The sequence below is a fragment of the Rhinopithecus roxellana genome, chromosome 2, assembly GCF_007565055.1.
Source record: "Rhinopithecus roxellana isolate Shanxi Qingling chromosome 2, ASM756505v1, whole genome shotgun sequence".
Taxonomy (NCBI): domain Eukaryota; kingdom Metazoa; phylum Chordata; class Mammalia; order Primates; family Cercopithecidae; genus Rhinopithecus; species Rhinopithecus roxellana.
The window spans coordinates 120,110,210-120,133,727 of record NC_044550.1 but is presented as its reverse complement, the minus strand read 5'-3'; the positions used below and the strand labels follow the sequence as shown (position 1 = coordinate 120,133,727).

Genomic DNA, 23,518 nt, shown 5'->3' with positions numbered 1-23,518 from the left:
ATACAGAAAGCACAGTCTTTCATTCCTGCTAGGCCACTTACACCCGAGTGGAGATGGGAAGAAGAAAAGACAAGGACAAATGTAGGAAACTCTCAGTGAAATGATAATGTATGGATGGCAAGAGAGAAAGAATAGTCAGTGATGGAAAAATGATAATAGCTTTGGGCTTTTGATTTCGAAAATGGTGTGTAGGGTGAGACAACAATAGGAAACTTCTAATAAAGAATGAACAAGTAGTTCTACTTGTTCAATGAATGTGAATCTGGTACATACATTTGATCCTTAAAATATTCTCACTAAACTGCTATCATTTAATGGAACTGTTTAATGTTATCCTGGGTAAGTTACTTACTCAATCTGCCTGAGCATCTCATCTACGAAATGTGGATGAGTACCTACCCCCCAGGGTTATGTCAAAAATTAGATAAGACGAAAAGTAAGTTATAGTATTAGAATGGCACCCGATATGTAGTCTGGATTTTTTTTAAATGTCAGCTATTATGATGTAAAGGTGGCTTACAAGACCTTTGACCATCTGGCTTCCCTCTTCAAGCATGTCAAATTAATCACACTTCTTAAACACATCTCTTGACCAGGGTGTTCTCACCATGCCCTTTCTACAAACAGAAAGTAAGTACTCTTCTCATTCTTTAGAACCAATTCTAAATTCTCCCTCATATGAGAATTTCCTTATTATTCCTTCTGGTATGAATAATTTCCACTTCTAGGGTCCCCAAGACTTCAATATCATTTCTGGAGCACGAGTGATGATATGGTAACAATTATAATGATACTATTATACTATTACCTGTTATGATATTCAATACAAATAATTTCTTGATGACAAGAAAAATGTCCATTAGAAAATTAGCCTTATTGATTTGTTTTCTCACTATAAAATATGCTCATTATAAAAAAAGAGTTAAAAGAAACAAAAGCAACTATAATGTGATGTTCTAAAGATAATCATCCTGATCATGGATGCATTTACCTAGGGTACTATGCATTTGTAAACACATTAGTATCGTGTTCCATGCACAGTTTTGACTTCAGGCTTTTTTTTTTTAAGACTTTTTTTGTACAGTTTTCATTCTAGGCTTTTTTGTTTGTTTGTTTGTTTTTTGCCTTAATATCATATCATTTAAGGGTGTATATCATAACCATTTTGTGTTAGCCACACTATCAAAGCCCTTCTCAGTCATGAAACCTCAAGTACTCTCCTCTTACCCTCCTTCCTTCCTTCCTTCCTTCATTTAAAGAGGGACTTGAGGATGTTTTCTTTCATGAATTAAACTTTATTTAACCATTAAGGTGTCAAATGTTACATTTTCTTTTCTGAAATGGAACAATTCTTTGTACTCATGTAATTGGCATTTCAAATTTTACCTGGATATCATTTATAAAAGTTTGCTTCACAGGTTTGACAATACTTAAAATCTGAAAAATTAGGTGGGTCTAGTGTTGCCTACACATGCCACCTTCCAATCATCATTCTTCATTAGTAAGAACAATTAGAGTACTACAGAGATTGGAAAAAAATATATGGCATATTTGTTCTTGGACATAGGACAAACATGCCTGGCAACTGGCTGTTAAAATGGCCACATTTAATGTCAACTGTGTCTTCAGCAGAGTTGAATTCAAGTGGAATCACAAATTCTTTGTTTCCTTTAATTATTAACATCATTTGGGAGGTTAGTCATACCTCTGAAGTGTTCTTTGGTAAGTGTATTTTCATTCTTTATTCTGGATGGGAATAGTATCAATACACATATTCTTTAATTTCATAAAAATAAGCGTATTATTCTTTCCCACATCTAACTAGTTTGCTTTTGGGTTTCTGGTTCATCGAAGAAAGATGTGGAGTCATAAGAGAAATCACGAAGATTAGTTTTATGAAGAATCCTTTAGAGAAAGAGAAAAAATACTAATATTACTAATAACAAATTATGAAGGGTACTCTTTGTTGTTGTTTATGTGTTTTAACAACTCATTGCCATCAGTTGCATTTTTAATTATCTGGGAATATTTTCCTCTTGGCTAGCTGAATGGTAGGAATGATTGATGCAACATTTTCTAATTTCCTAGTGTACAGCTGAGGCAAATGTAAGAGCTGATGAAAGAATGTCCCCTCTGTAGGATCTGCTGGAATAGAGAGGCCTCCCTGGGACAAAATAATTACACACACTTATCTTAAAGTTGCCACTATCATGAGTAGAAGGCATAATAATATTATGTTAAGATATATTTCCTTTTTCAGTCAATATGGGGACAAAGGAACAGAATAGAGATGAAAGTTTCCCTGTGCTTTTGGAGTTAACTAAAAGATAGCCCTTAAATGATTGTTTATGGCAGTGATGTTGTTCATGCTGCTTGGTTAAGGATGTGAACATTTTTACAGTTGATTTTTTTTCAAATGCTTGTAATATTTTTAGAAAAATTAACTCTTGTCTGGAAATTGGCAAATTATACCTTAACGTGAGAATAGATAAGTTCCGAGGAAAAGGAAAGAACCAGACATGTATGGGCTTTTCGAGGAGTGAATTCTTTTTAAATAACTTTGTGCAAGGAGAATTTCTCCATTAAAGCAAAATAGGACTAAGTGTTACAGTTTCACACTTGCTTGTACTAATCATGAGATAATGTGCACAGTAAAAGTTAACCAGTGTTTGTATGTTAGGGGCCAAATTGGATTAGTTTATTGGAGGAAAATAGTTGTACAGTGATTTTACTAACTGACATTTAATTATTTGCAAAAAGGAAGTACCTAGAGATATTTTTAAAAACTAGAGAAACACAAATAAATGATCAATTCAGGGCATAACCTTTGCTCTGAATACCTTGTTTTGTTGTGGTTATCTTCCTTTCTCCCCTTCCCTTCCTTCCTTCCTTCCTTCCTTCCTTCCTTCCTTCCTTCCTTCCTTCCTTCCTTCCTTCCTTCCTTCCTTCCTTCCTCCTCCCTCCCTCCCTCCCTCCCTCCCTCCTTCCTTCCTTCCTTCCTTCTTGCTTTCTTGCTTTCTCTCTCTCTCCCTCCCTCCCTCTCTCCCTACATTCTTCCTCCCTCCCTCCCTCCCTCCTTTCTTTCTCTTTCTTTCTTTCTTTCTTTCTTTCTTTCTTTCTTTCTTTCTTTCTTTCTTTCTTTCTTTCTTTCTTTCTTTCTTTCTTTCTTTCTTTCTTTCTTTCTTTCTTTCTTTCTTCTTTTTTTTCTGCATTTTGAAGAAAAGAGTGCATAGCTGTTGGTTAGTGGGTTATATTCCCTCTCTTTTTCAGGGAGGACCAGACAAAGGAATTATGATGTGTGCCATATTATAAAAGGAACGTTTGCTTAGAAATCTGTAGCTGACTTTTTTATGCAGGACCTTGTGCTTCCAAGGCAATCAAAAGCTGAACAATGTTTTCCTTTAGAGTGTAAGGAAAATCTCAGATTTAAATGGACCGTATTTACTAGTTTCTAATTTTTTTAATTTTATTTATTTACTTTTGAGACAAGGGTCTTGCTTTATTGCCCAGGCTGGAGTGCACTGGCACACTCATGGCTCACTGAAGCCTTGATCTCCCAGGCTCAAGCAATCCTCCCACCTCAGCCTCCCCGGTAGCTGGAACTCAGGTGCACGCCACCACACCTGACTCTGGTATCTGACTTAAAATGACATTTTGGGTTCCTTTCTCCCATAAGGTATTAGTTGGCTACAGTTGTATGATTTACATTGCTATAGACCTGGAGTTCACATAAACACACTCTAGGGTTTGTACATACAGGCTTTCTCCCTTTTCTAAAATTTTTGTAAAACGTTTATGGCATTGTTTTAGTAAAATATGAGTAAGTGGTAAGTTTTTTGAGAAGTCTGTTAATTTAGTTCCATAAGCTCACTGACTCCCCTGAAATTGACATGCTCATCTTTAATCTAGATATTTTTAAATTGTCTTGTTTTCTTTCTTGCTCACTAAAGAATCATATTTTTCTTGACAAATCCAACTCTTCATGCAAGGACCTTGTGGAACTGCCCTCTTGTGTTCCACTATCAATTTTTGCTCCTGCCAGCAAAGGGTTCTGTAGGTAAATGCTGCTGTCTTTGCTTCCCCTCACTCTGGCTTGTTGGTGGGTGGACAAGCAAAGGGCATGGAAGCATGAGGCCTTCAGCCAGGGCTCAACCCCGCACATTTGAAGAATATCTCTTGAGGTTAGGATCAATCATCCAATTGGAGTAGTTGGGAATACAATTAAAATCTCTTCTAAATAGTTTCTACACACAAATTATTTAGAAATTTCTATTCATTTACAAGTTTTAAAATAATCAAAATGGTACAGATGCTGACACAATCAGTAATTAGCACTATTACAGAGAAGAAATGAATGTTTTAAAATGTGTTTTCATGTTGTTCAAGTGTTTTTTTTTGTTTTGTTTTGTTTTGTTTTGTTTTCTGTATTAAAAATTTCTATTTTCAGTTGGGTGCGGTGGATCACACCTAGAATCCCAGCACTTTGGGAGGACGAGGCAGGCAGATCACCTGAGGTCAGGAGTTCAAGACCAGCCTGGCTTACCTGGTGAAACTAAACTATTTCTACTAAAAATACAAAAAATGAGCTGAGCTTGGTGGCATGTGCCTGTAATCCCAGCTACTCGGGTGGTTGAGGCAGGAGAATCACTTGAACCTGGGAGGCAGAGGCTTTAGTGAGCAGAGATTGTGCCATTGCACTCCAGCTTGGGCAACAAGAGTGCAATTCTGTCTTAAACAAAACAAAACAAAACAAAAAATTCCTTCCATTTTTCTTTGTCACAAAAATATTAATACCCTAGGTAATAATAACTCCCTCATGGAATGTTAACTCCCTATAAGCAGGGATTATTATTATTTTTTGTTCCCTTAAGTGTCTTCAATACCTAACAATCACTTACTTATTCAAAAAGCATTTATTGAGAACTTAGTATGCACCAAACCTACCAAACACTGGTAGGTAAGTCATTAGTAAAATGTGAATGACTCCTGATTTCAAGGGTATTTAGTTTAGTGGGATAAACAGGCATTAAACACATTACCAAAATAACAAATAACAAACATACAACCATTAAGAAGGAAAAGAATGCACAAGAGATTCTGAGAGACATGGTAATTTAGTTTGAGGGAATGGTGGTCAGGGAAGGCTTCTCTACAGCAATGACATTTAAGTGAGACTAAGACTAGGTGCTTACTAATGATTCGTTGGAGAGAAACAGCCCAGAGTGTGGTGAGTAAAAGCATAGCACGAGATGTGGCTGGAGAGGTAAATGGGGTAACTCATCCAACATGGAATAAGAACTGGAATGTATCCTAAGTACTAAGAAACTTCATTAAAGATTCTTAAGCAAGGAGTGATCCAAGTTACATTTTAAGAAGATCATCTGGTTGCTGCATGGAGAACGAGTAGGAAAGCAACAAGAGTAAAATAGGGGAGAAAAATCAAGGGGTTATCACAGTACTTCAGGTAAGAAAAGTGTTGACTTATTTCCAGGGGCAGCGGCAGTGAAAATGTGAAAGATGAGAGTAGATGGGTGCCATATGTTTTGGACGTCTGGTTCACAGATCTTGGTGATGGTTTAGATGGAGGAGTTAAGCATGAAAGAGGTGTCAATGATTGTTATAAGGTTTTTAGGTAACCAGGTGGATTCTAGTGTCATTTGTAGAGAAAAGAAAGACTGAAATAGGAGTAAATATGGGGCAGATAATCCTCAGATAAGTTTTAGACAAGTTAAATTTAGGATGCATATAGGACATCTAAGCAATGTTGTCAAATAGATATATAAGAGATGTCTGGATAGGATCTGTAAATTTAGACATCCCGAGAATGGAGATGATTTCTACAGGGATGAATAAGATGGCCTTGTGCAGTGCTTTCAAACTTCTTGGATCATAGGGATCCCTGGGCAATTATTTAAAATACACATTCCTAAGCTCTACCCCAGACCTACTGAGTAAAAGTTTCCAGTGTTGAGAAGTGGCAATCTGTACTGTTTTGTTTAGAGACCGGTATCTCGTTATGTTGCTCAGGCTGGTATACAGTGGTTATTCAGGCATGATCATAATGCGCTACAGTCTCAGACTCCTGGGCTCAAGTGACCTTTCTGCCTCAACTTCCCAAATATCTGGGACTACAGGTGCCCATTACCATACCCAGCTCAATGTGTTTTTAATAAACACTCTTGTTGCTTTGTATGATCAGATAGATTTGAGAAAGATTAGAATATAGACCGAATTTAAAGGAATTCTAGCATTTAAAGGTGGGGGGAGAGGAATGGTGGGGGTGTGGAGACCAAGAAGGAGGATAAGAGCAGAAAGGGAACGATAGAAACTGCAGGGTCTGAATCAAAACTGATGCACTCTGTAAGATATCTGTTTGCATGAAAACGAAAACGAAAACAACAAACTGATGCTCTCAACCCCTCTGCTACAGACTTAACAGTCAGCCTCACTAAACAACTTTATATTCCCACATTTCGTATTACTTTTGAAGCCATCAGTATCTTTATTCCATATAAATTTATACACATGAGGGTTTGCCATACATTTTACCAAACTATAAGGTATTCAACAGTTAGAATTACTTTTGCTCTTTCTGTATTTAAAATATTGTCTCCCTTAAGTAAAACAATGCCCTGTGAGCCAAATAAATACATTTTAACCAATTTGAGAGGCTAGAGATAAAAAAAATTCTAGCCTCATAAATGGAAGCGGCCCCAGAACTGTTTTACTGACATGGCATTTGACTGTCAGAAAGGGATAATTTCAAATCATAAGCAGCAAGTAAGACGAAGTTTTGAAGATTGCATGTAGGTTGAGATATTTTCTGTGAAGTTTAGTATTGCTTTTCGACTTTTGTTGTGGTTTACCTTATTTGCAGCAGTCTTTTTAGGAAAACTTAAGAGTCTGATTTGAAGCTCTTGTTCCCAGCCAAGCCCAGGACTGAAAGGGAAGAGAAAACACATTTACATTCAGTGTCACAGCCTTAGACCCCAAGTGCAAGTCAGACTAGATTTGTTGTGATCAAAAGCAATTTCTGTAGCTATTTGTTTGCAGATTTACAGTTTAAAGGAAAGAATTAAGTAGTATGAACATACACACTGCACTTCCCATGTCTACATGTTTGTTTGAAATTGCCTGAGTTTATTCTATAAGGTTTGATGGTTCTATTTTCTGCCTTCACTATCTAGTGTTTGTTAAGTGAAGGTGGGCTTAGCTGATCTGTGTTATGTCTGTGTGACATGTATCCTCCTTCTTTTTTGGCTCTAGTCTCCCTTTTGGGTCTTGACTTCTATCACTATTTTCGAAAGCCAGGAAGTCAGCCAGAACAAAATGAAGTCCAGGAGACTTTTTTTATAGCATTTATTTAGGACAGTAATTCCAGTGGCAGCAAGTCCACCATTAGCAAGAATATATTGGCTACTTTTATTATGTAGGTCTGAATTCCTTGTCTGTCATACCATACGTAAACCCAGAAGAGACGAGTTAGCAGATTTATGGTTTGCACTGTCTCTGAGATGTTACTTTGAATATCTGATTCATAATTCTCTGGAGAGAAATCTTACCTCCTGGAAGATCAAGAGGCCCTGATGGCATTAGAAGCAGAGTTGAGCTTCTGTGCCCTGTGAGGCTCATTTCTCCAACCATGGAAGGAGTTTGAACTCTCAGAAATGTAGTCAAGTATCCTGCCTTCATCATTTTGCCTACTTAAAATCACCAATAAAGGCAATGATTTTAAAAAATTGATATTTGCACTTAACACTGTATTGAAAAATCCACCTTTGGGCAATTCATGGTATAGACATGGACTACTTGGTTCAGAGACAGGCCAATGAGGTTTGCATTGACAAAATCTGAATGTAATGATGTATAGAGCTATGTCGCCGTAAGCTTTAGGGAAGAGCTGGTTACCCAAAGGCATCTGGATTTCATGGCAGCAGCTGACCCTATTTAACCTTCAGCATTAATGACTAACGCTTCTCATAAGGGCTGTTGTACCTCCATGCATTTCATTTACATTGTTCACCTTGAGAAGAACATATGTTTTTCCTAGAACTCAAATGGCATTTGTTTGATGAGTGGGGTAGCAAAAGAGGTAAAGAAGAATACTGAACAGAAAGAAAAGTCTTGCATTCTAATATTGACCTTGTTTGGCTTCCTTTGAATTCCTCAGGAGGTGATGGAATGGACGGATGATGAAGTGGTGATGGAAGCAGGGCTAAATTAAATTACAAAAATGTGGGGTCTAGTCCTGCCACTGATCACCTCTGAAACTTAGTTTCCATGTCTATAAAACTGAGATAGTAACCCCTTTCCTGCTTATTCTACAAGGATTGTGTAAAGATCAAGTGAGATATTTTAGAAAAGAACTACAAAACTCGAAGATTTTATACAAATTTTAAAGTATTTTTATTGAGATAGCCAAATGAACATTTCAAATAAATTAAGAAATTCAAATAGAAATAGTAGCAGTAGTAGCGTTGTAGTAGAAATTGTAGTAGAATTACAGCAGTAGTTGCCATCATTTCTTGAACATCTAATATACAGTAAAACCTATTCTAAGTGTCAGAATCCTTATATACATTTCTTTAATAGTTATAATAACTTTGTAAAGTAGATTTTTTAAAAAACCCAATATTATAAATGAAAAAAACTGGGTTTCAGAGAAAAGTGAAACAATATGCTCAAGGCCCCTCAGCAAGTAAGTACAGAATAATGTCAAATCCCAGTAGATGCATTTTACATTTATCTGAGAAGAAAAAAGGGATGCAGATTTTAACCATTTTTCAGTACTTTGCTTTTCTTCCTACTTGGGGCTGTTATTATTACATTCCTAATTTCATATTTCCACCTTTTGCATTAGGATGCAAGAGAATACACACACAGACTGGACCCTCACTTCTCTCTAATTTTTTTGACATTAGCATGACTGGGAAAGACTCTTTAAGACTGCCAAGGTCTTTATGAACAGCTGAGCCTATAACGTATACAGAATACTAGTAATAAGCATATTATATATGTTGTGTGCTTCTGTAAGTTTCCAAAATAACCTTATTGAAAATGCTTCTACCTACATTAAGTGCATTAGTGAGGCTAATGTCAGAGGAAAATAATAAAATGACTTTATAAAATGTTACCAATTGGAAAATATCGGTGAATTTTGAGATCTTCCTTCTCTCCCAGTGCATGGGACTGAAATAAGTCCTAAAATGACTGAAATTTTGAAAGATCAAGCTCGTTTTTACAAATATAAAAAAATGTAATAAGCGTACTTAAATAAGGATTCAGCCTCTTTCAGAACATTAAAACCATGTTCTTAAAAAACTATAAATATATATACTGGAAAAATACCCTATATAATCAATTATGATATCTACTGTAAGATATTACTAAGAGAAAAAATTACTGAAACATCGATTCAACAAAGAGTAAATTTAAAGAAATTACTCATTTCAATAAAAGTAAAGATCACTATGAAGGCAATTCATAGAAAAATTTCAAACAGCCAGTAGACAAATACAAAAACAGAACTTACAATTTGCTATCTAAACATTCAAATTAAAAAAATAAAATATTTTACCTACCACAATGACAAAAGCTTAAAAAATTTAAATTTGATAAGGCTTTCTTTCTGTTACTGGCAGTCATACTGGCTGCTGTTGGGAGGAAAGGCAATGTAATCTTTATGAAAAGATATTTGAAAATATTATCAAGTAACTTTAAAACTTTTAGATTTTTCAGCCAGTAATTCTATTTCTAAGCAAATAGTCAGAATTGAAGCATAGATTACATATAAATACATTTTACTGTTATTTTCATAAAGTTAGAAAAACACAATGTTCAAAAATAGAGAAATATTTTAGTGAGTATACTTTCATATGACATTAAATAACATATTTTTAATATAATGGCTTATATTTGGGTAGGAAAAACAAATCTAAAAGTACACACAAAGTATACACATAATTTTGTTTGAAATCATACAGCAGAGGAAAAAATATTAGAAAAATTTACCCCAGATTTGAGTGGAGACATAAAATTTAGTTTTCCTTTATAAGCTTTTGCATGTCTCAATTTTATACAATGAGCATATAGTAAAAAGCTCACATAAAATTATTCATAAGAATAATAAATAAAGTTTGAATGAATTGATTGATGCTGAGCAATAAACCTATTTTGACTGCTAATTACTAAAGTAAGTAATTAACTCCAACAGGGCATCATTTCATTTATAATAGTAAATTATAATCTCTAAAAATAATTTTGCATGCCGTTTGATTTGGTTTTAAGTGGACCCTGAGATTGTTAAACGTCAAATTCTTCCATTGTTTAAAATGAATATTATATTACAACTGCTTTTGTTTCCTGGAAGTGGAATTTACACTTTTTCTTAATGCTATTGTTATATTTTCTCAGTTGTCTAAATAATCTATGCTCAGAGAGATAATATTTTGGGAATTCATATTGCTTGTTTCTTTCTTCGTAGTCGCTTTAAAAGCAAATCCTTTAGGAGAACATTTCTTTAGCTTACTTTTTCATTATTTCCAGAGGCAAAAACTGGCAGGGCAATTTATAATTCAATTTTTGCTAAATCCATGACACCCAATATATATGTCAGGCATTTCAACGGCAGGGCACTTTGGGGATAGGTGATAAATTGTACTGATTATAAGCTCAAGCTGTTCTTCTAAAACATCATATCAAAAAGAAGGTAAGTATTATTAGGAAAATGTAATGTATCTTTAGATTGTCCAGAACTATCAGAGATAATCACTTCATGTGAATATATCCCCCTTAGTGCTATACAGCAATATACTAAGGTTCTTACTGTGTTTTTGATAGCACTCATCTGGAGAAAGGGAAAAAAAAAGACCCTATCAGTTCACAAACCTATCACAGGCTAGTAGTCTTTCAGCAGCCACGGGGCTCTTAGTGCTGCAATAACTCATTCCTGCCAGAAATGCCTCACTCTGAAACCTGAAACATGGCCCTAATCATTTTAGGACTATGTTGGTATATGTGAGTAGTATAAATATTATTTTATAATATAATCTCCTCTGATCTTTTTAAACATCCTTTCAGTGTTCCAGGTATTTCCCTGTGTGATATGTGTGGCTTAAGCAAAGCCACAAATTCCCTAGATTATCTCCAAAAATTGCTGAGAAACTGGACAACAAATATAAAGCTCTGCTCTGGTGGGATACATGCATCTGTGTGTGCATGTGCGTGTGTGTGTGAACACACACATGCTGCAGTTTACTGTGGCATTCCATTAATGAGTGAAGTAATTAAGCAAAGCACATGGACAGGTTACTCAGATCTAAGAATAGGGAATGGGGGATTGGAGCCTTTCACCTCCAGGTCAATGGTTTCTGTTTAATCGGGCTGTTAATGACCAAAAGTCATTGTTTCCATCTGAGAGCTGTTTGGTCTCAATATGAAGTAAGTTGGTGGTCTGTTATCAGTTTCTCATGTGCAATTGTACGGATCGTCAAATCTATGGTGGCTTTTTGCTACCCTGTTGGACAACTCAGTAAAAAACATGCTGTTTGAAGGTAATGACAAAACAACTGTGTCTCAGACAAAGTGTACCTCCAAAAGAAATATATTTCGAAATAGAAAAAGATATATTGAAATCCTTGACATGAAATAATAGAAGATTCATGAATTTGCTTTTACTATGTATACTAGGCTTTATATTTGCATAGTTGCTTTTGCATGCAATAATTTATTTGAACCTCAGAGTTAATGTGTGTGATGTAGGCCATGCTGATAATAATATTTAAAGTTTCAGAAATCAAAGACCAAAGAGGTCAGGGTTTGCCTAAGATTACGGAAGTAGTAAGTTCCTACAGCAGTGCTAGGGCAGTACGGCAAGCCTTTTGGAAGAGTTATTTGAGCAGGGCTTCTAAGTACCAGAAGAAGTTGGATAGAGCAGAAGAGTAAATGATATTCCATGAAGGACATCAGCATGAGGAAAGTATAAAGGCAGAAATGAGCAATGTGTGTTCATAATAAAATACATTACATACATTTTACAGTATGTCTTCACACAAGAATAAATAAGAACAATCTTAAATAGATTTATTTTACCATATACACACAGTTACATTTATGAACACCTGTATGTTCACACAGATTAAGGTTATGTTAAAAATAATGAATTGCTATTGGTGTTCTTTCAACAGGAAAAGTAGCATTAAAGATGTATTAAGAACAAAACATGTAAATATTTATGAGGAAGCAGATGTGAAAGTGCTGCTGGAAACAGGCAAGAAGTATCAAAACTTTTTTGTGAGATATGAGCAGTGGCTGAAAGATAAAGGCTTTCAGTAGTCTAACAGTAAACTAATAACATGTCTTGATTAGGAAAGAAAGGCTTCTGATAACCTCCACCTCTAAAAGACTTCTCAGTCAAGAAAATTCCAAAACTCTCTGCAGCATCCTGCTACTGTTGTCACAGCAAACCCAGGTATTAGCTTTTCTCAACTAGGAGTTGGACTCTCCCACGTGCAGACTTTAGGAAACAATGGGGATAGGCTTTCACAATGACAAGGGCCACTAATGGACAAGGTCAGAGATGCTCGGCACCAGTCCCTGACTCTGAACCCTGTCCTGTCCCCAAGGCCAGTAGTGTTCCCACAACAAGAGACACTGTTAACATTTTTCTCACCACTGTGTCTCCATACACCCAAAACTATAATGCTAAGACCAACAAATCCTAGATGAAAAAAAAAAAAAAAACCACAATTCATGATTTCAACATTTTTATCTTTATTCCTCAACTACTTAAATTTTGTCTCCACCCTTAAAAGTGATATTCTTACTAAGATTATAACTAAACTGAATGTCTACACTAATGAATATTTTTCAGTTATCTTTATTAGACACTTCCTCTTTCTGGAAACTCTATTCTGTCTTGACTTCCTCAATATTATTTTCTCCAAGTTTTCAGAGCACTCCTAAGTCATCTCTCTAAGTTTCTCTGACTTCTCCAATCCTTATACCAGTGTTCTCTAGCATCCAATTCTTAGCTCCCTTTTCTTAAATTTTTTCCCCACACTCATGGCCTCGTCTATCACCGTTGATGATTCCTAAATCTCTATCTCCAGTATTAGTCAGTCTCTTGAAAACAAGCTTCAATGATGTGCTGCATATCTCCACCTTCATATCATGTACACACCTCAAATTCAGATGTGGGTTTGCAGAAGGCTCAAAATTATACCACTGCACTCTTTTCCTTTCTCTCTTCATTCAAATGACAAGTTTCTATTAAGTGGAACTAAAAACAAAAGTAGAGCATGGAATCTGCCTTTTACCTTACATTTGAAGAGATGAACTTAATTACAAAAAGAGGCATTTATAATTCTATAGGAGATAGAAGAGGAAGGACTGAATTCTGGAAGGGGAAATGGAGAGAGGGCAAGTAGTAGAGTCCAGGAAACATCTAAGGGTAAAGGACATTTAAGCTAGGAGTTTCCCACATGATTAGAGGAATTCTGAACAAAAGAAGTAGTGTGTGCACTAGTTGAGAAAGATTAGGGTAAATTCTTGTACCTCTTGATAATTTGGTATGACTTCGCAGTGTACAGGAAGGAGGAGGAAGAAGTGCAATGAGAAAGAGGGAGCCGCCAGATCAGAAAGGTGTTTTATTTCCATCCAAAACAATCTGGACCTTATACTGTAGACAACTGGACAATTAACTAAGTTTAACTAGAGGATGCAGAACAACATCAGTTTTGTTTTTCAGATTATTCTCAGCATGGTAAAGAGGATGATCGGGGACATGGAGCATTACACAATGAAGACAAGGACAACATAGGAGAATGTGTTAGCAGCCAGTTTAGAGATCATGAGACTCTGATTTAGGATGCTAGACTTGGAACACAGAGGAAGAATAAAAGTCTATATATACTACTTTTTCAAAGTGAAATCAACAGATTTGGTAACCACAGAACCTGGAAGGTGATGGAAAGGTTAGAGAGTTGAGGGTGACCACCAGATGTCCAGGTTGGATGGTGTAAGGCAGATGCCATTGAAAATTATGGCGAATATAGGAGGATAGAAATGTTTTGGGGAAATAAAATGAGCAAATTTTTATTTTATCATGGACTTAAAAAACGTCTCCTTGGAAATCAAAGCTGAGCCAGGACCTCTTTTTTTCTAGAATCTGAACTATACCAACCCTTTTCCTTCTTAGGACAGTGAGTTTTGGCTTTATCCTTATTAGTAGAACATGTGCATTAAAGACAGAGAAAGTGCATTGGAAAATATTTCAAAATTATCATTCTGATTGACTTCAAATGTGCCTTTCAGTTTCACTGTCTTATTTACTAAAAGAGCAAAAAGATACCTACCTCACAGTGATTCTGAGAAGGTAAAATAAAATGGTGCATTTTAAAGCACAGAGGCAATATTTTTTTCACTTAGAAGTCTCTTTAAAAATTGTGTTCATCTTTTTCTTCTCACACTGTGGTTTTCAAATAGCTTATGAAATACACCAAGTGGCTGGACACAGTGGCTCATACCTGTAATCCTAGCACTTTGGGAGGCCAAGGCAGAAGGATCGCTTGAGCCCAGAAGTTTGAGGTTGCAGTGAGTCACAATTGCACCACTGCATTCCAGCCTGGGCAACAGAGTGAGTCCCTGTCTCAATGCGAGACCATCCCCTTATAATTATATGTGTATATATAAAAAACAGCACTATATATATATACACACACGTAAAGCCATATGTATGTATGTATGTGTGTGTATATGTATAGAGACAGAGATTCACATATGTATGTACACACACACACATATATATGGTGTGGTGGGGTCTTGCATTGAGATCTGTGTGTGTGTGTGTGTGTGTGTGTGTGTGTGTGTGTGTGTGTGTGTGTGTACATGTGCCAAATGTTCCCCAGACATGTCTCCTACCTTTAAAATAAAATGATGCTCCTTATAGCTCCTGTATTTTAGCAACTCTCACAGAGAATAAATAATTTACTGCCATTGTTTTTCTGAGCTTGCTTGGTATATTCAGAGATTCAGCAGTCAAGACTTATACTGGGATGATTTGTGTCAACTACATATTTTTAAAAGATAGTACTTAGAGAAAACTACCCTTTAAAGAACAAGCATTAAGAGTCTAAACCATTTTAATGGAAGTCCACATACATAAGAGGTGAATAACTGTAGCAGCTGGAATTTGAAAATGAAGTTTTCCTTACTTTGGGGATAAAGTCGTGAGAGGTGGAATGGCAAGAGCAGAGATGGCCAAATCCTGACTTGAGATTTGGTAGGTCCAGCTGATGAAATGCTTTAAAATTGATGGCTAGAAGTAGAATTTGATGCAATAGAGCCCCAGGAAACCTGACAACAAAGAAATGATCATTTATAAAAGCAAGATTGAGGAAAACTTTTGGTATAAGATAAACAGCTCTAACAAGTTAAACAGCTCTAATGAGTTAAATTGCTCTAGAATTATTCCAGCCATTGGGCCCCTTATTACAATTTACACAAAATTTGGTTTAGTTGATGTGGTTTGAGTGATTTATGCTACTGATAATGAAAACTTATAAATTTATCTAAGGGAAGTATAGATCTTCATAGTAGACTGTTTTGGTTCATTTACAGAGTTCGTTTCCACTAGCAGCAGCTTAAGCCTTTTATGTAAATTGGAAGGGCCTGCCCTTTCCAAACTCTTTTATGTGCCCTTGATCAGCCATTGCAAACATGCCAGGATGAAACACAACTGGCAGAACTTTGGATCTAAACCACTGTCCCCATTTAACGTTACCTAATGTGCTCAAAGAGCCTCAAAGAAAATGGATGAAGCATTTTAATTTTTCAGCAGTTACTTTCAACTAAATGTTTGTAGCAACATGAAAAATAGAGGAGAAAAAGATCATGTTCCTGCATAAAATGAAATACTTAGAGGCATAAATATTGATGAGCTTTTATATAGGCATAAAAGCAGGTGAACTGATTGACAGAAGAAAGACATAATAAGACGAGAAGGGACCTGAATGGCCGAAATTCAGGACACTGCATGACTTCACAATTCAAAAACAGAATAGAGGATGGTGAGTTATCAAGGTTAACCGAAGACAAGAAAGGAGAATGTTTGGTTTGAAGAGGAGATAACAAGCTACATCGGGGGGAAGTGGGATGAGGAGTATTTTAGACCTTGAACATATTTAAATGCTGATAGGAGGAATGTTGTAGACATGACATGGAAAAGGAAAGAAGGAAAGTGGAATCCCAAAGTGGTCTTCTTTATTTGGGTTATATACATATATATCAATACTTACGATATGAGAAATCATAACTGAACAATTATTAAAATAACTTTATCAATTCATTTAAAATTAGCCATAATTAATTCATTACACATAAATATTTTTATTTTAAAAACTGTATATTCCAAAGTGAAAATAAATGAGTGATAAGAATGGCACTGTTGTACATATTTTCAAATCTCCTTAATGTTGTGCTTAATAAAAGAGAGCTGGATTCTCATACCTGCCTCTGCATTCAGTCTGTTGCCATTTGTTGCTTTGGTTAATGCATATGAAGAAAATCTGGTCTCACACAGATACATAGTGGAACAATGGGGAAGGTGTCAGTATGCTTCTTGGATACTACATTAAAATTCACCACATGGTAGTTTAATGAAGATTAGCCACAATGTGGAATCTGTAATGGTATCAACGAACATTTTGCATTCTAAAAACAATTTGTCTGTCATGTACTTTAAATCAAGTCATGTAGATCTTCTAAATGCTAACATTTTTCATACAATGTCAAAAATTACACTTAATATTATCACTGATCTCATCAGAAACTTTTTTTTTTTTTTTTTTTTGAGATAGAGTCTCACTCTATTGCCCAGGCTGGAGTGCAGTGGCATGATCTCAGCTGACAGCAACCTCTGCCTCCCGGGTTCAAGCGATTCTCCTGCCTCAGCCTCCCGAGTAGCAGGAATAGAGGTGCACACCACCACATCTGGCTAATTTTTGTAATTTTAGTAGAGACGGGGTTTTACTGTGTTGGCCAGGCTGGTCTCGAACTCCTGACCTTGTGATCTGCCTACATCAGACTCCCAAAGTGAGAAACATCTTTAAGTACTGGGAAGCTGTCAAGTTTATGATGGTAGATGCAACTTGCCCAAAATTCCAATATTCACTTGAAAGCCTGAATTGTGTCATTGGCAAAAAATAGTTTCAGTTGTTTTCCTTGAAGTGATCATTTCACTCAGTTCATTTTCAACAAAATGTCTGCCAGACACCTAAGCCTGAATAAGTGAATTTTTCACATAAAATAATATTTCATAAAAAAGCTCTCAATTCAATTACATTTTTTTCTCAAGACAACCATATTTCTCCACCATGCAGTAGAAGTGTTTTGTGTATATTTCCTATTATGTCACACAGCATATCAAAAAGATGTGTACTCAAGGTTCAAGGTTTAATAAAATTAATACTTTCTACTGCCTTACTTAAGTCATTCTTAGGTGAAACTACCTTTTTATTTAAAAGTGCAAGTGTGTGGAAATGAACAACATAATGACCATTAGCTCAGATGGTCAAACCTCCTTGATATGTGCTAAGGCATCCACAGTTTGACCCCATCAGTGCAAATGTCAAGACAGTGATAAGGTCAAACAATACTTTAGTATTATCATAAAAATAATGTTGACCTTGAGGAACCCATGAAAATTTCTAAGGAACCCCCAAGGTCCGTGGAATACACTTTGAGAACTGCTACTCTAAGAATTTACTATGCAGTAAAGGTGGAATTTAAATCAGTCTGAAAAAATTTTCTGAATAAATATTTCTAAGACTACTGTAAATCTATTTGGAAGAAAAAAATTTTATTTATACCAAATTTTATGCAAATACATTTTAGTAGATTAAATAGTACATGTTTATGGTTTTATTATCTAATACTGTTAGCAAATATAGGTAGACATGTATTTAATTTAGGGTTGAGTAAGATTTTTCTCTGCATTATCTCAAAAGAAAAATCCACAGAAGGAAATATGGATAGATTTTTCTACGACAAATTGAAACTTTTAAAAAATATCAAACAACTTCAGTGTCTAAGAAATACAAACAAAATGGAAAACTGAGAAAACACTAATTGCAACATACACAAAAAATGAAGAATTGTACCTTCCATACATAAGGAGTTCTTGTGAATTAATAAGAGAAAATGAAAATGTGATGACAGATAATTCTCAACAAAAGAACTACAGGTGATCAAGGAACAAATGAAAACCTCACTCAACCTTTCTATTAGGTAAAAGGCATTCAAATGAAAATTAGTGAGGATGGGAAAAATGGTTGTTTGTTGCCTATTTCTGTTTAACAGTTCACCCCATTTCTTAGCAGCTTACAACAAATTCTTTCCGACAGTGATGTGCATCAGGAATCTGGGGACAGCTTAGTTGGGTGGTTCTGGCTCAAGGCTTCTGGTGAAGTTGCAGTCACCTCAAGGTCAGACTGGAGTTGCAGGTTTGTCTTCAAGCTCATGTACATGGTTGTTGGCAAGTTTGAGTCCCTCTGGGTTGTTAGTCAGGACTTCAGCTCCTGGTGATGAGTTGTCCACCTTTTCAGTGGGTTGCCAACAACGCGGCACTGTGCTTCCCCCAGCTCAAGTGATTTGAGAAAGAGACAGAGAGCACACAAGACAGAAGCAGTCTTTTCATTACTGAATCTCTGAAGCCATAGCCCATTATTTCTGCCATATTCTGCTCACTAGAAACAAATTACTATGTGCAGCCCACACGGGAGAGGAGAGAATCACTGGGGATCACCTAACAATAAGAACCTCCAATGTGGCAGACTGCAATGAAACAGGTGGAAGAAGGTATTGTTTCTAGTTCTCTGGAGGGCAATTTGGCAACACATACAAAACGTTTAACATCTCCTTTGTCCTTGTGGCACAGCAATGCTACCTCTAAGAAATAATGAAGGCCAGGCACAGTGGCTCACGTCTGTAATCCCAGCACTTTGGGAGGCCGAGGCGGGTGGATCACAAGGTCAGGAGATTGAGACCATCCTGGCTAACACGCTGAAACCCCGTCTCTACTAAAAATATAAAAAATTAGCCGGGTGTGGTGGCAGGCGCCTGTAGTCCTAGCTACTCAGGAGGCTGAGGCAGAGAATCGCGTGAACCCGGGAGTAGGAGGTTGCAGTGAGCCGAGGTGGCGCCACTGCACTCCAGCCTGGGCTACAGAGCAAGACTCCTTCTCAAAAAAAAAAAAAAAAAGAAATAATGAATACAAGGCATGTATAAAATATATTCCCAGCAGCATAAACTATAATAGTGAAAATCTGGAGGAAACCTAAATGCCTAATGTATAAGATAATAAAATAAATTATTACACATTCCAGGAATACAAAATTTGTAACTGTCAAAAATATTTTTGAACAATTTTTGATAACAAAGGCAATTAATTGTAATTGATAGTTTTTGAGGGAGGGGGTGTATATGTTATATGATGACACATTTTGTAAAACTTAATGCATGCATATATGCATTGAAACTAATTTTGTAACGATAGAATCCTAAATGTTAACAGTGATTTCTTATGCATGGCAGAGTTGTGGGAGCTTTTTGTTTTCATTTCTATTTTTTTCTTTATTCTCTAATTTTCCTGTACTGAGCCTATATTACACAGTCAGAAACTATACCCAATAAAAGAACTATAAAAATATGTAAATAATGAATCATTTTTAAGAAATCAACAGAAAATGAACTTTGATAGAAATGATTTTGAGACCATCTGCCAAAATATTACATAAAATATAATAATTTTAAAACTGTTAGGATTCTTTTTCTACACTCAGTATGAGAAAGCATGAGCTGAATGGTGTTATTGTCTTAAGTATACAATTATAAATGAAATTTGGGCTAAGGGGAGTGGGAGGTGGTTGCAAGAAAGGTTGTCAATAGTCTAAATTTTGTTATTAAAAAGTAGATCATTATTTCTTCTTGGATTCCTAAAAAGCAGATAAATCATAGGTTCCTCAATAGAGAATTACCCTTTTCAGCAGAATATGAATTAAGTGATTTAAAGGGTTGCTTCTAGTCTAAATATAGTGGCTTTGGCCAATTTGATTGGAATTCTATGCAATAGTTTTATTTGTTAGAAAGAATGTTAATTCAAGATACGTGGAGGTTGTTTATATTCAATCTCCCAAGCCATTCTGAGTGTCTCTCCTTCTGTCAATGGCAGTGCTACACAGGGCCCAAGTGCAGCACGCCTCTTGGTGACTCTCACAGTACTTTCTAAAAGCTCTTTATAATATTTTATTGCTGAGTACGTACCATTTATAAGGAAGGAATTTTGAAATAGAAGACATTTTTGAGACCATCTAATATCATATAAGAATAAGTTGATTCAGATTTGAATTTATTAGCTTCAAGGAAGCAAAAAAATGAAAAAGGAATAGACGAAGACATTCTTTAGTAGCAACTGTGAAAAGCCCCTTAAGAAGTTCCATTATAGCATGCTCTCGTATAATACAAAGTTTAGGTTTCATCCGGCGTTCCACAATTGCCCTGTTATGACAGCTTTCAGTAGCTGGCCTGTTGTAATGTATCTTTGGAGAGTGTTTACTATATTTTAAAATTTGGATCTGAATCCCTCTCCAAACTAAATGCTGACATTCACAAGGGCTTGATTGGCTCTCTCTCAGTCTGGAGAAAGCTCTTATTGTGGTCAACTCAACTGAGCCAACTATTAGCAATGTCAGAATACCATTCTGCAAAGCAGGGCAATACTTAGTTAAAGTGATTCATTTTAGCTGAGCATGAGCAAAGAAATCTGAACAGGCTGTTTCAGAGTCCTGGACTGCCATTGAATCCATTGCTCTTGTGAACACAGTGGGAAAAAAATCAGGGTTCATGCTCCTAAGACTGTTCAGACTTCTTAGTAAACGTTTCACTGTGTCCCAAGGAGAAGACAGAGTGTTTTAATGTGGGGAATGGAACCTTTTGTGCTGTCTGTTCTGGAGAAAAGAATGTGGTTTCTAAAATATTACTTTTTGAACTTCCTGTACTGTATTTATACAATTCTGCCTCTTTAAAAGGCTAAATTGTGTTATGACTAAACTAGTCACTGATAGACCCAACTTGCTCTGTGAGAGAAGCGTTCTTTACCATCTCAGCACTGTTTCCTTTGTGTGGTGCATTCCTTCCCATGTCTGTCACTCAGCAAGAGCCGTGGGAGCCATTTGTCCACTGACCAAGCCACACAATTTTTGTTCCACCTGGGAGCGTGTTTATGGGTTGGTGGTGAAAAGCCTGGGCGTGCAGTGAGACCAAACTGGAATCTAGCCCTGGCTTTGAGTTCACTTCCCTGAGACTCAGTTTCCTCATTGTAACATAAATAGAATAAGCAATACTTCTTGAGGCAGTTTTGAAGAATACAGTGTGTGGATAGCATAATGCCTCATAATTGGTAATGGCTCAAAAAATTATAGTATGTGATCAGACAGAATATTTTCTTTCATTTGAAAAATGTGCTCAATTGATTAAAATGAATCAGTGAATTTTTGAACATTGGCATGTTTAAGGCCATCTCCATATATATTTTGTGAACTCAAAAATAGAAAAAGATGTTAGTGAGAATAGAAATAACAGATAATGCAATATTTCTCTTTAAAAAACAAAACAAAATGGTAACCCCTAGTTGGAAATACATTTTAAATTGTGACCTACTCTGCAATACATATACAGGCCATATGCATAACTGAAATGAAAATTTAATGAAACCACTCTTCTATGTGTGATACACTCTGATACTTTACCTTCTCTTCCCTTCCCTTCTGGTCAGAATCAACTACGTTGATTTTACACCCACAAATAGTGTATAAAGAACAACTTGAAAAAGACATTGACTCAAATGAGAGTAAATGAATTTATTACAAAAATTTGTTTCACATCAGCTATTAAGTCTAATTTTACTTTGATATTTTATAATTTTTAATTCCATTAATGAATGCCTCAGGGAAAGTTGAAAGAAACTAACAATTCCTAAGTATACACTGTGTTTCAGATATTACCTATGCTGTTCTACATATATCTCCTCTTTTAACAGTCATAATAATCCTACTATTACCCCCATTCTACAGATAAAGAAATGGAAGTTGAAAGACATAAAGTATTTTACCCAAGAATTCAATCCTACCTATTTTTTATTGTCCCTGAATGCAGGAGGCTAAATAACCATAAACATCGATAACACTGACATATGTGTTAGCTTTTACCTCTGGGCTGTTGTACCAAATAGTCATCCCTTTAAACTAAATTATGCATGTTAGACCACTTCAGAATAGAATTTGGGTTTAAATTACAACTGAAAAATAGATGGGGGAAGATCACATATTAATTCTACAGAATTAATGAAACAGAACTCTCTGTTGTGTGACTATTTATTCTGTCTAAATAGTTTATTTTTAATTTACCCTTAAAATACTTTAAAAAATACAATACAAGAACCCATATTCTCTTTTAGTTAAAAATAAACCAAACTTTGATAGTACAATTATAAACCTAGAAGAATTTTAGTTTGATTCCAGTGTTTGAAAGCATGATCAAACTCCAAGTTTATTTTTTCATAGTTTTTTTTTTCTCCTACAGATACTTCTCCGCAATGGATTAACCACAGACATTTGAAGTCATACTGTTTAAATATCTTTGAATTATTTTTGTTTAAAAATGTCAATGGGTACGATAGGAAAAGTACATTTTTTTCCCTGTAACTTCAAAACAACTGAACAGAACCTTTGGACTTAAACCAAGAATTGAATGTTTTAGCTTTAAGAAGATTTTCTTCTCTGAAAAGTAATGAATGAGTCTCTTTGCAAGTTTAACTATTTCAAGTATCAACTCTCTGACTTTCAGCATTCTTTGGTATTAAAAAAAAATGTTTCATGTCTAAATAAACATAAGATTTTTTTTCTCAGCTATCTCTCAAATCTCAAGTTATATAAACTTCAGATACACAAAAAACATTGATACAGATGAATTGCGTAATGTTTTTAAATGTTTAAATTGTAGTGTGCCATTTTGTTAATGGCTTCTTTCAAGTTTGCATTAGTGAATGGCAACCCTTGAGAATAGCCTGCAATGACTAGTGGAATGGGAAGGATGTCGCTTTCTACTTGCTCTCCATGGAAACTGAGAAGAGATCCAGTACTGTGATACCCTTGGGGGAGCACAGAAATGTCCAGGAAATTTAAGTGTAGTAGATTACCAAAAAATCACATACAGGCTGTGGGAAACACTGGAGGCTGACTGAGATCGAGTTTCTGAACTTAGTGTTTGGGGCAGTTGACACCTGGGGTCTCCATTCATACCTTGAGAGGAATCTGAGGCAGATAGATCCATGGGTGCCCTCCGTTTTGGGTGTCAGAGCTCACAGGGGTTTCCCAGGGGCTGTGCCATGGCTCCCAGGACACAAGGCTTCTCAAACTATAGAGGCTGTCACTGAGAGCAGCACAAGTCGCTAAGGTGCACACAC

At 35.9% G+C, this 23,518-nt stretch overlaps 1 long non-coding RNA gene across 1 annotated transcript in view; it reads left to right on the top strand.

The window, feature by feature from the left end:
* The first annotated feature begins 582 nt into the window (after window positions 1-582).
* Window positions 583-23,518, top strand: part of LOC115894883 — a 32,177-nt gene continuing 9,241 nt past the window's right edge. The window contains exon 1 of the long non-coding RNA XR_004055108.1: window positions 583-630. This is a non-coding gene — a long non-coding RNA (uncharacterized LOC115894883). The remainder of the gene's footprint in view (window positions 631-23,518) is intronic.